General features: G+C 37.1%; 1 protein-coding gene across 3 annotated transcripts in view; it reads right to left on the reverse strand.

The window, feature by feature from the left end:
* Positions 1-10950, reverse strand: part of CTDSPL2 (CTD small phosphatase like 2) — an 82593-nt gene extending 71643 nt beyond the window's left edge. Inside the window, exon 1 of one of the 3 annotated variants that reach the window (XM_053889106.1) lies at positions 10778-10950. The gene's annotated coding sequence lies outside the window, so the exon portion shown is untranslated. Of the gene's footprint in view, positions 1-10772 lie in introns of all 3 variants that reach the window. The other 2 variants (XM_019442277.2, XM_019442275.2) reach the window with 2 other exon arrangements.
* Between the last annotated feature and the right edge of the window lie 6654 nt (positions 10951-17604).

Below are 17604 nucleotides of genomic sequence, written 5' to 3' on the forward strand. Positions count from 1 at the left end.
ACCCACTGTCAAGACAAAGCATTCAACAGAACCAAAAATCAATGAGGTCAAAAACAGAAAACTCAATGAAACCAAAAGTTGATTTAGAAAAGATCAGTAAATTGATAAGCCTCTAGTAAGACTGAGGGGAAAAAAGGAAGACACAAATTACAAACATCTGGAATGAAAAGTGAAATCCCTACACATCCCACAGACATTATATGAACAATAATGGAATATAACAACTTTATGCCCGTATATTCAACAATTTACATGAAATGGTCAAACTCCTCAAAAACTGAGCCACCAAAGCTCACACAAGAATAGGTAACCTGATCAGTCCTACATCTATTTTAAAAAATTGAAATTGTAGGAAAAGCCTCTAACACAGGGGTCCAGATGACTTCACTGGAAAATCATACCAAACATTTAAAACAAAACATTAAAACAGAAGCACCTGGGTGGCTCAGTCACTTAAGTGTCCAACTCCTGATTTCCGCTCAGGTCATGATCTCACAGTTCATGATCCTCTCTCTCCCTCTCGTGCATGCACATGCACGCTCTCTCTCAAAATATATAAACTTGAAAAAAAAAGAAATCATTTAAAACAAAAACAAAACAAATCTACACAAACTTTTAGAAAATAGAAGGGAACACACTTCCCAACTCATTTTATGAGGTCAGCATTACCCTAATAACAACTGGGCCAAGTACAGGTCAGAAATTGCCTATACAACATCTGCAATAATCTAATACTATCACTTAAAATATAAAGGAAAAATTTTAAACATGCATATACTTCCTCTTCTTGGTAATCCTACTTATGTTAGAATTTAACATATCCTCTAGGTTCTCTAGGAGCTCCATTACTAGATAAGCCCTTTTCTGTTATCAGTAGAACAGAATAAAACAAGTAAAGACTGGGAAATGAGTACACTAGGGAAATGGATCTAATGAATGAAAATGATACAATTTAGTTAGATTACATCATAAAACAAACCTAACAATGGGGCAATGACATTTTTAAGCCTACGAACTCATGACATTACAAGGGGGGGAAGTATATAATGTAAAACATTTCAACTTTTTTCAACATTTAAACCAGACCTCATTTCAGGAATAGAAAGAGCTGACTGCTCAGCAATCTAAAACTGGGCAATGAAGTTTGCTTTCTATTTACCTGCAGGCCAACTAAAAGGATTGGGAAAGTAGTGGAGGGTGGGGAGAAAATCTCTTTCAAATGCTCATTATCAATTGCGAAATTAATTCTGCTAGTTTCTCTACCACCTCTAAATTTCAGACTCACATCCAACAGCCTTCTCATCACTTTCACTTGGCACCTCAAATTCAACTTACCCCAAAATGAACTCCTTCTCACCCACATTCCCATCCCACCGTCACACCCAAACCTACTCTTCCTACTGTATTATTTCCTACTATATTCTTTTTTTTTAAGTTTATTAATTTAAGCAATTTCTTTACCCAATATGGGGCTCAAACTCACAACCCCAAGATCAAGAACCACACACTCTACCGAGTGACCCTGCCAGCCGCTTCTCTTACTATCTTCTTGATTGCAAGTAATGTTCCCACCGTCTACCCCATCAACCAAACCAGAAACCACCCTATATATCCTAGTCATTCCTCGTTTCCTACAATCAACACACCCTGATGACTTCATCTCTAAAACAGTTCTTAGTCTTGTCCCCTTTAAATCCATCCTCCCCACTCCACAAATCTGCCTGTTCCTTCTCATTAACTGTCTTCAAAATAAAGACTAGACTCTAGTATAAAACCCTACATGCTCTAAGTCTTTTTTCATTGCTATTTGCTGCCTCTCTCTTTGCACTCCAATAATAATAGTTTCCTGCCCACACTATGCTGTATCTACTTCTGCTTTTCTCTTTACCTCAAACATTCTTTTCTTTCAACTAATTCTTATCTTCATCACTGAAAGCTCAGCCCAAGTATCTTGCACCCCAGTAAGTTAAGTAACCGCCTCCACATCCCCAAGTTGATGTAAACCTATATTATCTGTATCTAAGCTCTTAACAAATCCTACTGAAATAATTTATATCTTTAACTGCACTAGACTGTAAGAGTCTTGAAGGCAGAAATCTAATCTGTAACAATAACCTGGCACATAAGATAACTCAATCTATGTTGAACTGAACCATAAATTTTTCTCATTTTCCTCAGAGACCAGAGATTAGAAAATGGGAAAAAACTATGTCACTGAAACACAAACAACCCTCACTGCAGCAATCAATTCTTGCTCACAAAAAGGGGCCTATAAATAAAACTAAAAATGTTCCTTCCTCATAAGATTTCCTTCCTCTTCACAAAATCCCTGATTCCAAGCAATATCTGAAGCAAACAATTATGGTTACAGATTATCTTGTGCTAACAAGATTATAATAATGCTACAAGCATAAACTCAGTTAATAATTTGCTAATGAGGTCTTGAGTGCACAAATTTCTATCAAAACAACAAAATAGCACACTGCATATAAAGGATTCTTAACGAATTTTCTAGGACCACCCTGATGTATATCCTTTAAACAAGTATTTGCTGAATGAAGCAGAGAAGAGGGAAACAAAAGTGAGTAATAAATAAAGACAACTGTAAAAAGATTACAAATCAAACTTTAAAGGAAACAAAGTCTGGGTTTTCCCATTAAAATTTAGACACATATAAATTGTAAGTTGGCTATATAAAGAATATACGCATATAAGGTTCCAGAGTAGCCTCCCGAGGGAGTTATTTAAGGAATAACAGGGAGGTACCAGTCCTGAATCTATCATTAGTTAGCGGCCAGACACTGATTAAGTCATGCAATCATTCTAGCATTTCATTTCCTCAACAGCAGAAATTACTGGACATTAGATCTGTGCATTTCACTATATGTAAATTTTACCTTAAAAAAAAAAGGTGCCAAAATGGGAAATGAGTCATTAATTAAGCTGAGCTGTTTTCATCCTATCACATACAACTCATCCCACAGCACCCTAATTAAGAATTTAAGACAAACACTTACTACATGTTAAAAAGTCTTCAGAATGGCTCATCATTAATAAAACAAAGACTTTACTGGACTAGATGGCCCTTTGGTCTCCTCTAGGTCTAGATTTCTATGAGTTTGTTAATTTATACTATTACAAATAGTATCACTACTGGATTTATATTAAAATTTATATTAACGAAAAAAAAAGCAAAAAATCACTGCCTTCATTAATACCAAATGACATTTCCAAAAGTGTCAGCATCTGTTTTTCCTATCTATATTTCTAGCCTGACTAATCTGAAATCAACAACTTGAGGTACTGCAACTGTCCACTTTAATCTCCACAACTTCCCTAAGCCTTCATTAAATGACTTCAGAGAAGGAAGAGATTTCTCTGGTCCCTCCCACTTATCATCTAATAAAAGTCAAAAGTCAACTAGGGCAGAAGAACTTAGTAGAGGAGTATTACATAAGCATCAATTCCAATACAAGAAGAGTTTTCATCAAATCCTTCTCCAAAAAGTGTGATAAAGATAGGTGGTCATTTTGGGGTTATTACTATTTTTGATGTAGGACTTTGTCTTTTTTTACTAGCTAACATTATAAGATTCTTTAGAAGCTACTAAACATAATAAACTTATAATCAAAAGCATTTGTCAAAATATAGGGAATACACAAAAAAAACCCAGCAGATGAGGTTCTTTCCTTGCAAAATTTTCTTCGATGAACAACAATGAAGAATGCTTTTTCTAAATCTATGATCAATTATTTTTCTCTAGAGAAACAAAATATGTGGATTGTTAAATTGATGACTATAACACTCTATGAAAATATGAACTCTGATTTTTTAAAGAGTGCATTATTCAGTTTGTTAATCACTGAAAATACTTATTAAGGCACAACCATTCAGATATAAAGTTTTAAAATACTACTAGCAGTACCCCAACTTAAAACCTTTTTATGTCTTCAGTAGAAATACCATTAGGACAAAATCAGTATTTGTTATGGACAGAATGAGGTAGTATGTCCTGCTGAGGGCATTTTTGTATTTCTTTAACCTAAGCTTTAATAGAACAATAATTTGGAGACTTTTAATTTTAACTACCTTCAATAAATATAATTTAAACATCTTGTAAAAAGAGCATTCTACTACATGGTATGAAAGAAATTCTTATCAATAACACTTTATAACACAAGGTGTTAGCAAACATATAATTTATGAATTCATAAGAACTGAGTACCATAATACTCATGAGAAACTTTTCTTTTTCCTCAAAAAGCACATACGATACTTGTCACTCCAGTCTATTATTTTTCATCATATTACTATCCTTTCTAAAAAAAAAAAAATATATATATATGTATATATATATACATATATATATATATATTTCAGCATTTTTGTTTTTTAATTTTCTGGGTCACCTGTATACATACAAGTTACAATGTACTTTTTAAACACATTAACAAAGAAACTTGACGATAAAAGAAGTGAACTTAAACTTAGCAGAATTTTCCTAAAAGTGCTTTTATTTTAGTTCTCACCGAAACTGGGCAAGAGGATAGATACAACTACTTATACTCTTTGATTAAACTTCTATTTACTTAAAGAAAATTAATTTTATGGGCACCTGGGTGGCTCAGTCAGCTAAGTGTTTGACTTAAGCTCAGGTCATGATCTCATGGTTTCTGAGTTCAAGCCTCGCAATGGGCTCTGGGCTCTGTGCTGTCAGCACAAAGCCCGTTTTGGATCCTCTGTCTCCCTTTCTCTCTCTGCCCCTGCCCCACTTGCACTCTCTCAAAAATAAACAAACATTTAAAAAAAAGAAAATTAATTTTGTATTAACCTACTCAGGTCAGTAGAAATCTGAAACCTGTAGAAAACATTTACTTATAGGAATAAAAAGCTAACGAGATTGACAAGAAGGAAAAATAGTTATTAACTAAAAATCTTTAAAATTATGTAGTAAACACCAAGGCCTTTGCCCAAAATAAATTTACAGTATCTGAAATAATCCCTACTATTCTTACACTACCTACCAAGAAAAAATTAGTCATTTTGATTGAGATAAAGACAGAATTTACGAAGAGTGAATTTTTTTTTTTTTTTTTAAGTAAACTCTACCTCCAACATGGGGCTTAAACTCACAACCCCAAGATTAAGAGTCACATGCTGTATGGACTGAGGCAGCCAGGAGCCCCAAGTGAATTTCTATTTAAATTACTAGTCGGGGCACCTGGCTGGCTCAGTGGGTAGAACATGCAACTCTTGATCTTGGAGTTTTGAGCTCAAGCCCCACAGTGGGTACAGAGATTAATTTAAAATAAAATCCTTTAAATAAATAAATAAATAAATAAATAAATAAATAAATAAATAAATAAATAAATAGTCAAAGACTAGGTATAGTCATAATTCTCTTACAGAAGTACACTCTTGTTTGCTATGACTAAAAAAATAAAATGGCATACTCCCAATAAGGAAAAAGTGCATTATTTTTGAAATGTGATTGTGAATATTTTTCAAATAATTTTTATCAGTACCTCAGAAAATTAAAGGACTGTATAATTAATTATCTTATTTAACAAAAAATACTAAAGCAGGTACTTTTAAGATCAGTGAGAGGTTAATCATTTTCAACTCAACAGGATAATCATACATATTTGGGGACTACCAGGAAGAAAGTAATTATTCCTAAAACAAATAATCATAGTTTTTTCTCAACTAAAAAGATACTTATGTGTTCTGGATATTTTTCTTTAACAAGTAATATACTCTACTTTTAATAAAGTGTACTTTTAAATTCCTACTTAAAAATTAACTGGTCAACATAAGAAATTTAAAATGCCAAGTTATGCTGCTAATGGAGTCTTAATCTTTCCCTTTCTTGGGAAGCCTGGGTCAGTCCATTAAGTGACCAACTCTTGGTTTCAGCTGAGGTCATGATCTCAAAGTTTGTCAGTTCTGGCGCCACATCAGGCTCTGCGCTATCACTGCAGAGCCTGCTTGGGATTCTCTCTCTCCCTTTCTCTCTGCCCCCTCACATCTCTCTCTCTCAAAATAAATAAATAAAAACTTAAAATCTTCCCCTTATCTACTTTTAACAACATGTCTGCTTTTTAACTTCCCAAACAATTTTTCTTTTTTTTTTAATTTTTTAAAAAATGTTTTTATTTATTTTTGAAGGAGAGAGAGCATGAGTGGGGGAGGAGCAGAGAGAGAGGGAGACACAGAATTCAAAGCAGGCTCCAGGCCCTAAGCTGTCAGCACAGAGCCCGACACGGGGCTCGAACTCAGGAACTGTGAGATCATGACCCAAACCAAAGTCGGACACTCAACTGAGCCACCCAGGTGCCCCTCAAACAATTTCTTAATATATAAGTATTCAGTCCACAGAAAAATATTCTTCCTAAACTATATATGCAACTACTACTAAATATTAATCTCAATTATTCCTGAAGTATTCAGGTGTCTTCTAATAGTACAGTTTTATATTTCTTTAACCAAGGTAGTAAACACATTTTCCTGTTCTAAAATTATTATAGCTATTATGAAAACCTGATTGCTAGAACCTCAAGTCAAAGTACGGCTGATGATTTATGTTTAATCTAGACATACTTCCTTTCCTACAGTCTCTTTAAATTAATACAGGAGACTTTATGAATACCATAAAATATGGGATCCAAAATATACTCAACTGGCCTATTGTGACCTTATAATAAAATTAAAAGACTTATTATGTAAAAATTTTACACTATTTTTTTTTCAATGGCATATTAGTGTTTCCCTTCACTCTTCTAAAAATACCATACTAACTGAGGGAAACTGGCCAAACCTTTAAGTCATATTTGTCCTTACAGTTCTCCCATTCTTTGGGCCACACTTAGTCTCACCCCTCATTACTGTCAGATTCACAAGATTCCTTAAGGACCCCAAGAAACCCAAGTTTCTCATTGCGACTCGACCCCCACCATATCTTTCTCTGCTAGACAGTCAGTGCTCCTATGTCACACCTCTCCTGATCAGTCAACACATAAAAGCTTACTTCTACATTTTAGCACTGCCTCTGAACCCTCACCTGTTTGTGGTATCAGCAAGTTTATCTGATAAACTCATACGAGATAATATTGCCAATAAAAGACAATAGTTTAAAGTTTATCTTCCAGAGAATTTGTGATTTAAACATCATTTTAAAAAGAATTTCAGAGGGGCACCTGGATGGCTCAATTGGTTAAGTGTCTGACTCTTGGTTTTGGCTCAGGTCATGATTTCACAGTTTGTGAGATTGAGTCCTGCTTTGGGCTCTGCTCTGACTGTGCAGAGCTTGCCTGGGATTCTCTCTCACCCTCTCTCTGCCCCTTCCCTGCTCCCACAGGCTCTCTCTCTCAAAATAAATAAATAAACATTTAAAAAGAATTTCATAATACACAAGAGAGACACAAAATTAAGCACTAACAATTCTCAAATTATACTACACAGTAAACCATCTAGTCTACCTATTTGTAATGTAGAACCAATTACAATTTAATACAGTTTAAACTGAAAATTAGGGGCCCCCGGGTGGTTCACTCAGTTAAGCGGCTAACTCTTGATTTCAGCTCAGGTCATGATCTCACAGTTTGTGAGTTCAAGTCCCACATCGGCTGTGCGTTGACAGCCTGGAGCCTATCTGGGATTCTCTGTTTCCCTCTCTACCCATTCCAGCTCACATGCTTTCTCGCTCTCAAAAATAAACAAACGTTAAAAGAAAAAAAAAAAAAAAAAAAAGGTGACCTGAAATTTAATGTAGTCATACAACCAGTAGTGAATATAGATCTGGCTTAGATAGGTGCCTCACAAATGTCAAGTAAGTTAAAACTAAAACTGTTAATTGTATGGTTTTATCATAAGCTCCATATCTGTTAAATCTTCTCATCTTCTTTTCATGTATCTAAGTGCTTCTCTCTTTTTTTTAATGTTTACTTATTTTTGAGAGAAAGAGAAAGAGAGAGAGACAGACAGACAGACAGAGCATAAGCAGGGGAGGGGCAGAGAGAGAAGGAGATACAGAATCCCAAGAAGGCTCCAGGCTCTGAGCTGTCAGCACAGAGCCCAACACAGGACTTGAACCCATGGACCGCGAGACCATGACCTGAGGCGAAGTCAGATGCTCAACTGACTGAGCCACCCAGGGGCCCCAAATCTTCTCATCTTCAAAGTATAGCAAATGACCCCCCATAGCTAATCCAGTTAAAAATGGTCAGGTAACTTTTTTTTTTTTTTTTTTAAGTAATCTCTATCTACCCCCAACATGAGGCTAGAGCTCAGGATCCCAAGATCAAAAGTCACATGTTTTACTAAATGAGTCAGAAAGGCACCCCTAAAATGGTTAGGTAACTTTTTAACCTACCCAGAATAATTACCTTAGTACACCATACATGAGGTCTCTCAGAACATTTGACACTTCTGACTTAAAGTGTCTTTTCTACTTTATGCTTTTCACAACAACCTGGTAAATTACAAATAAAATTGCAGACTGTCTACTTCAAATTCTGACAAATCACTTTGTTCTTTATTGCTTCAACCCAAAGTACATTCTCCTATGACTGAAATAATTTAATACCATTTCATTCAATCTGCAATTAATTTTACAGTTACAAGTCTAGAGCCTAGAACATCTTTCTAAACAACAATTTAGAAACCAGAATTGTATGGATTTTCTTCTATAATAATCTTGTGAAGAAACCTCTTGACCAGAAATCTCAAACATAGATAAATTTGGGAGAGTGAAAACACCCCCACTTCTTAATTTCTTAACAGTGGAAAAGAATAAATTACTAGCTCAAATGAAATGCCCAAGAGACACTATGTAGAATGGAATATTATAAGACACACCAATCCTATTCAGTTTTTCTATACAATCCTATTTGGAATTTCTATATAGCTACAAGACTACAGAGATTAAGGACTATACCACTTATAGCTTTTACATCCTTTCAAGCCGTACTGAGAAGAGTATGAAAAGAGCACAGATACTGAATGAATGTAGAATTTAAACAATTTGAGATTTCTTGAAGATAAAATCTACATACAATGCTCACTCAGCCATCTGAAAGCCAAATTTTATTAAAAACATTAATGCTTTATAAACTATCCAAAAAGGTCATTAAAACAGAGATGAAGCCTACACGAGTCCAATTATTTTACATTCTTTTAAACACATAATGGCCCTATTTTTTGAAACAAATAGGTTCAGCAAGCATCCACTATGCCCTCACCTCCACTTCCCATTCCCTTTTGGTCCTAGAAGACAAGTATGAGGTTCAATTCAATCCTAAAAGACTGCTTCACATAAGAGCTACTTTTGCCTTGACTTTCTTTATGACCTTGGAGGGAATCTACCAAATGACAACTATAATGATGTTGGTGTATTCTTGTTTATCACTGAAATTTAACCCTAATATGCTAACATTAATGAAGTCTTCTAAACTGAACCTAGAGAACTGAAAACCTGTGAGTTAAAATATCGACTGATATGCATTATGAACCACGTTTTAAAACCTTAATCTGACTAGTAAGGGGAAAAAAGTACCAAGGCCCCAAATTCAACAAGATTGAAAAATAAATTCTGAAAAACACCAACAGTGTCATTATTACTTCTCTTTATGGAAAACTGGTCTGCAACGCAAAAAAAAAAGGGGGGGGGGGTGGAGGTGGGGGAGATAAAATTAGCTTCAACTAGACGTTTCCTTGCTTTTACAAAGATAACAGCTGGACAACAAAGGAAAATTTAAAACTTGGCAAAGAATGGGGTGACTATGTAAAAAATTCTACAATCTGACAATTACTAAGATAAACCTATCACTCAAGTTACTAATTTGTATACCCATCTTGGGCAGTAATCATGGTACCATTTTATTAGCACTAGAAAGATAAATCCTTGCCTTGGAGGAACATTTACTAAGTACATTTCATTTCAGGATCTTAGGGCAGTTTACGAGCAGTATCTCTTTAGGCTTCCCTAAGGTACTCTAAAGTGCTTAACATCATTCACACATCCAGCCACCACTAGGGTGAGAAGTAAATAAACACGATTTACTTATGCAATTATTTACCACAGAATTCTAGTCAAGAATGCAAAAGTAAACATTCATATAGTTATTTAATCCCCAAAGAAAGCGTAGAATACTACGGGCGATAAGATTCACCCTTAATTGACCACTACAGAAACCACAGGCCTTCCACATGGGCTGTCCTTTACTATCACTCTTGATTCGAAAAAGTAACAATGTCAACTCAACATTTTAACAGTACAGAAGATAAACAGAACTCAGTGAAATCTCTAATTCCAGATCCTCAAAAAATGTTTATAAAAACTGAGATAGAGCAACGCCCCCCTAAAAGCACCCTACTACAAAGAACGAAATACCGAAAACATGAGGTGGGCCAAGGTTAGAAAAGCTGATCTAACCCAATTACCCGGAGGGACCACAAGGTTTGGGACTAGGAACGTGAGATCGGGGTGGGGGTGGGTAGCAAAGTGAAATCTAACCCCAGAAATCACAACACAGGCCGCAGCCTAGAAGCTGAAGCTGGCGGGAAGTGAGCTCCCTTTCTGTTCCCAGGGGAAAGTCCAGAGAAGAGAGGCTCCACACAGCGCACTCATAAGGCGCCAATAGTGCATGCCTACCAAGGCGCCGGAGCCGCTGGAGAACCCGGTTGAGAAGGGGAGGAGACCCCGGCAGACGGCCCTGGAAGAGGAGGAGGACTAAGGTTGGAAGCAGCGGCAGTGTCTGGACGAGGGGGATTACCTAACTGTGACGACAGGAAAGTGTCCTCAGGCTCCGGCGATGGTCCCGACTGCGCAATGTGTGGTGTCTTTCCCGCTTAGCCCGCAGCAGCAACAGAACCAGCTCCTTCAGCCAGTCGCCATTTCCCGCCTACCGACCTGCTGCACCGCACGGACAGAGACCCGGATGGAAAGCGGCCTCTCCGCGCAGGCGCCTTGACTTTCTCCTCCCCCTCCCGCCACAATTCCGCGAGGTGGGAGGGAAGGAATGCGGGCGGCCTCAGAGTCAAAAAAAAAAAAAAAAAAAAATCCAGCTTTTACTTCCGTAAAGAGCGTTGGAGTTCCTGCCGCCGGAAGAAACTCACAAGCCTGATTCCTGACACAAAATGCACGCAGGCCCTTAGGACCGAATGGAGGAACAAGGACAAAACCTATCAGGATACGCCAGGACCTGGGGGATATTTGTACTTTAAGGGCCTCCGTAGCTGGCAGTGTAGTGATTGCAGGGGGAGTAGGGAGTAAAGCGTTGGGAGTGAAGAGGCGGGGACCCGAAGGACGGTTTTTCCTCCCGCTGCTAACGGAACTGCTTAGGCAGAGCTGGGAGGGGGAGCGCGCCCTCACCGTGGAGGCGGGGCTTAGGAACGCGTCGCTCACCCTGGCGGCTAGGGTTAGTAACCCGGGCGCGCCTTGTGGGTGGAGCCAAATGGGATGGGGTGGGACTAACGCCTTGGCGCGCTGGAGGTGGTAGTGTGTGTAGAGCGCTGCCCCAGGCCATGATGAGACGAATCCTTCATCTTTCCAGGGATCCCGGTGGCCCTTGAAGGTCCTCTTTCCAGCTCTCTGCCTAGAGAGCATAACAGTTGCTTGTGATTCTGTCACACAAGCCCACGCCATTCGACTCCACGCGAACTCGGCTGTGGTTCTGCCGAGAAGTCAGATCATTCAGACAAATGAGTTCCTACCTGCTTGTCTGGGTCTAAGGACTGTCAGCCTAATGGAGTGAAAATGTATCAATCCGAGCATCTAGCCCTAGTGAACTATCAAAAAACCAAGACTAATGGTTGGAAGAGCATTATCTGTTTACTAAAACTCTGGGCCACTCACATTATTCAATCAAGAAATATTTATTGAAAAAACACAACGTGTGAAGACCATACTAGAATGCGAGGGATACAAGGTAGACGTGAACCCTGCCTTCTCAGAGTTCACGGTCTGAAGAAGAAAGACAAGTAAACAATTTAAATACAATGTGCTAAAATGACCACAAGGAGTTCTTGACAGGCGTACAAACGGGGTGTGGGAAGGCTTTCATGAGATGACCTGAAGAGTTGATGTTACAAAGGAAGAGTGCCTAGGTAAACAGATGGAAAAAATCCAAAAATGAGATTGTGTTGAGTAGTTAGAGTAGTGCTTCTGTGCGCTGGGGATAGAGGAGTTGAGGGGAAGAAAGTGGAGAGAGATGAGGCTGCGAGGTAAGCAGAGAACCCTTGTGAATCTGGTTGTTTCAAAGTGTGGAGCAGGTGAGTTGTCTCCTGAATGCCTTACATACTGCAGATCTTGCCAGAGCTCAGAGTTCATTTGCACCCGATATCTTCCGATTACAAGAATGCTCTGAATGCGATGTTTACTGACAGCCAGTGGTGTATCAGCGAGCAGAACTGGTATTAGTGCACAAATAATAGATTCCTGAAAAACTAACTGGAAATCAACAGTTACTGATTATCCAGTGTATATCATGGAAAACCATATAGGTTAAACAATTACTTCAACTGATTACCAACATAATTTTTAAATCAGGTAAAAATTGGGAATATTTCTGAAAAAAATTATCAATAGTAATAACTACCAGTGTTCGCTCTTCTAAAACTTAAATATGCCATTTACAAAGTGCTTTTATATGCATTTTGATTTTCCCAACAACCCTGTGAATAAGTGATATTAGAGCTCCCCCCCCCACCCCTCCCCACCCCGCAAGTCTTCACCTGAAGACGCTGAAATTTTTTTTTTAAGGTAGGAGGAAGGGAGAACAAAGGAAAAAACAGTCACCCTTTCCAAAGATAATCCAGTAGTAAGAAATACAATCAGGACTCAAGCAAGCTGTCCTTCTGTTCATTATACCACATCCTACTGTTTCCTGTTAAGTTTAGAAAGTTTGCTGGTAGCAAGCCTAAATGCTTTTGCAATTTATTTAACATTTTAACATTTTTTCAGAGGATAACGATTATGTTCTGATTTTAACTTTCATCGTTTACATCTAATAGTTTCTACTAGACTCTCCTGCAATATCTAAGTGGATTGTTGTGAAAGTCAAATGAGATTATTTATTCATTTATAAATGACAGTTCGTAATGTCATTAAGTTTCAGTAAAAACTTTGTCCAAGATTTTAGAATAAAATAAGGGTTTCAAAATATGAACTTAAAAAAAGTCAGGTATATTTATACACAAAGCAGTAGCCACAGGAAAAAAAACTTAATGCAAAAACTTAGTGGCATGCATGCTTTCTAAACTATACAAAATTACTGCTATCTAAAAATATTAATGAAATAAGGTGTTCACTAACTAATGTGATAGAAGCATCTTGGATATTTAACAAAATCCTTCAGCAAATCCCTTATTACCTTTTATCTGATATATAAGTCATGCACTTCACAATCCAGTCTTACATTAATTCTATCTCTATGAGATATTAAAAAAATTTTTTTTAATGTTTATTTATTTTTGAGACAGAGAAAGACAGTGTGAGCAGGGAAGGGGCAGAGAGAGAGGGAGACACAGAACTCAAAGTAGGCTCCAGGCTCTGTGCTCTCAGCACAGAGCCCAATGCAGGGATCTAACCCACGAACTGCGAGATCATGACCTGAGCCGAAGTTGGATGCTTAACGGACTGAGCCACCCAGGCACCCCCCTATGAGATATTTTTGAATAGGCTTCACACCCAGCATGGAACCCAATGTGGGACTTGAACTCATGACCCTGAGATCAAGAGCTGAGATCAAGAGTCACACACTTAATGAACCGAGCCACCCAGGTGCCCCTATGAGGCATATTTTTATCACTCTCATACTACAACTAAGAAAGCAATATTCATAATAAACATTGAAATAGTATCAGAACTGCCATTGTACTTTAATATTGCATTCACTTGATGGCAATGATCATCTGAAACTTAACATGGTCAAAACTAAACTCTCAAACCTGTTTCTCTCTTAGTATTCTCCACTGGATAGAATATAATTCTCTTATATTTCATCCAATCCACTGTAAGTGCAATAAATTAAACCTTGAAAGTATATCTTGAATCCAAACACTTACCACCTCAGCTATCTCCCCTAGTTCAAGGACCGTCATCTCTGACCTGGAATACTATAAGTCTTCCTGCTCCATTCTTGAACCTCCATCAATCTTTCCAAAACACAGCCAAGGTGATCATTTTAAACCTCTTTATAAATTTTTCAACACCCTTAAAATAAAATCTAAAGTCTTCACTATAACATGCAAAGCCCTTCATTAGCTCACTCTTGGCTACCTCATGACTACATTCCCTACCTCTTGCTATTTGTATTCCCATCCTACTGGCTAATTAACCATTCTCTGAAAAAGTATATTCCTGTATCAAGGACTTTGTTTTTGTTATTTCTCTGCCTCTACTTCTTTTCCCTTAGACCTGTGTTATTCAATAGCCACTAACCACAAGCCATGGGTGGACTGAGCACTTGAAATGTGGTAGTGCAACTGAGGAAATTAATTTTTAACTTTATTTAATTTTAATTAACAAAATTTAAAATTAATACCTGAGTGACTGCTTAACAGAGCTTCCAGCTGGGGTGATGAAATAGTTCTAGAACCAGTTAGTGGTAATGGTTGCACAACATTGTAATGTACTTAATGGCACTGAATTGTACTTTGCATGTAAATGTACCATGGTAGTTTTGCTACAATAAAAAAAAATTGCCCCTTGGTATTCCCCAAAGGAGTTGAGCTTGTGTCCACACAAAAATCTACACATGAATGTCTATAGCAACTTTATTCATAATTGCCAAAAGTTGGAAGAATCAAGATGTCCTTCAATGGGGGAATGCATAAACTGCAACATAGTCATACAATGGAGTATTAATCAGCTAAAAAGAAGTGAGCTATCAAGTGATGTAAAGATAAGGGGTAATCTTAAATGAATATTACTAAGTGAAAGAAGCCAATCTGCAAAGGCTATATGCTGTATGATTATAATCATAGGACGTTCTGGAAAAGATAAAACTATGATGACAGTAAAAAGGTCAGTGGCTGCCAGGGATTTCGGGATAAGGAAAGAGGAACAAGTGGAAAACTCGGGATTTTTAAGGCAGTGAAACTGTTCTGCATATTATAACGGTAGATACATGTCATTATACATTTGTCCAAACCCATAGAAGGTACAATACAAAATGTGAATCTTAATGTAAACTGACTTTGGTTGATAATGATGTATACACAGTGTTGGTTTATCAATTTTAACAAATAATTCTACACTGGTACAGGATGTTGATGGCACGGAAGCTGTGTGTGTGTGTGTGTGTGTGTGTGTGTGTGTGTGTGTATGATATGTTGGGATTTTCTACTTCCTACTTAATTTAGTTATGAACCTGAAACTGCCCTAAAGAGTGAAGTATATTGAAAAAAATTAATATTTGGTTTAGTTATTATAAAACTTTTAAGTATACTTGGAACATGAGTATGTGAATGTATTAACTCAAATATAAATTTTATGAATGCCAAATACCAAATATTTCCAATGACAACTTAATGTCCGTATTGAGATGTGCTGTAAATGTAAAATACACACTAGATTTGAGATTTAGCACAAAAGAAAATATAAAATATCTCTATCTCATTAGTAGTGTTCTATATTGATTACATATTAAAATGGTAATATTTTGGATATATTGGTTAAATATCAAAATTTCACCAGTTTTTTAAAAAATGTAGTTACTAGAAAATTCAAAATTACATAGGTATCCTGCATTATATTTGTATTGGATAGTGTTGCACAAGATATCCACATGGCTTATTTTCACACCACCTCTTCAGAAAGGCCCTCCCTGATCATCCTATCTAAAAATAGCACCCCTCCATCACTATTCCTTTATTCTGATTTATTTTTCTTAAAGCATTTATCACTATGAGTATAGAAAATAATGATCTCTCCCTCTGGTATTTATGTAAGTTCCATGAAGGCAGAGACATTGTAGTACTCAAAACAGCTCTCTATACAGATTAGGTACTCAATAAGAAATTAAAAGAATGATCATTGTTCTTTCATGATTGAATCTTTAGGCTTATGTGTTAGGGGGTGTCTGGAGCACTCAATAAATATTGAATGAATCCCAAATCCACATTTCTTAGTCTCTCAACATTTCAACCTTCCATTTTCAAATACTTATAGTACAACTACATTTGTATGTCTTCAAATTCATTCTACTGCTATTTGCAATTTGCAATTAAACCCATCCAATGAATGTTTCATTTCAGTTATTATACTTCACAGTTCTAGAATTTCCATTAGGTTTTCTATAATTTTCATTTCTGTGCTGAGATCCTCTATCTGTTCACTTAAAGCATTTTCATTTAATCTTTAAACATACTTTTTTTTTAGGACTTTTTAATTTAATGTTTTAAAATTTAAATTCAAGTTAGTTAACATACAGTACAGTAAACACTTTTAATACCTGCATTAACAAATAACAATATAACAAATAACAACAGCCATCTAATTTTTTTAACTATAGATCACATTTCAAGTCTTTGTATGTCTGATAATTTTTTATTGAAAACTAGACATTGTGTATATGTTGTATAGATTCTTGATTGTTATCTTCTGAAAAGTGATGATTCTTATTTTAGCAGATTCTTCAGTTACTGAGTAGTTACCTTAAACTAATATAGGCTTGGTTTTATGCTTTGTTAGTTCATATCTATGAGAAGCCGAAGGAGTTTCATTAAGTTCTAACTTGACAGGACTCAATCTTCATACTTTATCTCCCCTTACAATCTTGTCAGAGCTTGTTAGGGCAGACCTAGGGTAGGTCTTACTCGAGGGCATGGTCTTTACTCCCAAGTTGCAACCTTTCTAATCGTTTATCTGGATGCCACAATTGTTACAGAACTCCACCTTGACAGGCCCAGAAACCTAGTGTCCTGTAGCACTGCTTTCATGCCAACACTTTTTTAAATTAATTTTTTAATGTTTTTATTTATTTTTGAGAGAGAGAGAGAAACAGAGAGACAGAGTGTGAGTGGGGGAGGGGCAGAGAGAGAGGGAGACAGAATCCGAGCTCTGAGCTGTCAGCACAGAACCCATGTGGGGCTCAAACTCACGAACCATAAGACCATGACCTGAGCTGAAGTCGGACACTTAACCGACTGAGCCACCCAGGCGCCCTTTATGGCAACACTTCTTGACCTCTGGTATCTACGTTCCATTCTCAACTCTGTGGCAACTGCTATGGGGTAAGCATCAGGTGGTTTTGCTCTAATTATGTACAGTCCAGCCCTCAGCCATGAACTTGTGGGCACCCTTATAAGGATTTCTGGGGCTACCTCTCTGTATAGATAGCTCCCTCTTCTCTGATGTCCACCCAATTGATTTCCAACTGCTTCAGCTGCTCCCCACTATGATCTCTGTCGTCTCAGTTCAGCTTTTTTACACCCATAGGAAGCTGGGTGACTGTGGGGCTCAACTGCTTAAGTTTCCCTTATTTCAGAAGCTTAAGTTTTTTGCTGCCCCCAAACAGTCACTTACATCTTGTCCGGTTTTATAGTTACCACTAATTCAGAAAGGGCTAGTCAAATTAATCATAGTCAGAAACAAAAATCTCC

This window comes from Panthera pardus, unplaced genomic scaffold (assembly GCF_024362965.1).
Source record: "Panthera pardus isolate Hobbes unplaced genomic scaffold, ASM2436296v1 HiC_scaffold_24, whole genome shotgun sequence".
Classification (NCBI taxonomy): Eukaryota; Metazoa; Chordata; class Mammalia; order Carnivora; family Felidae; genus Panthera; species Panthera pardus.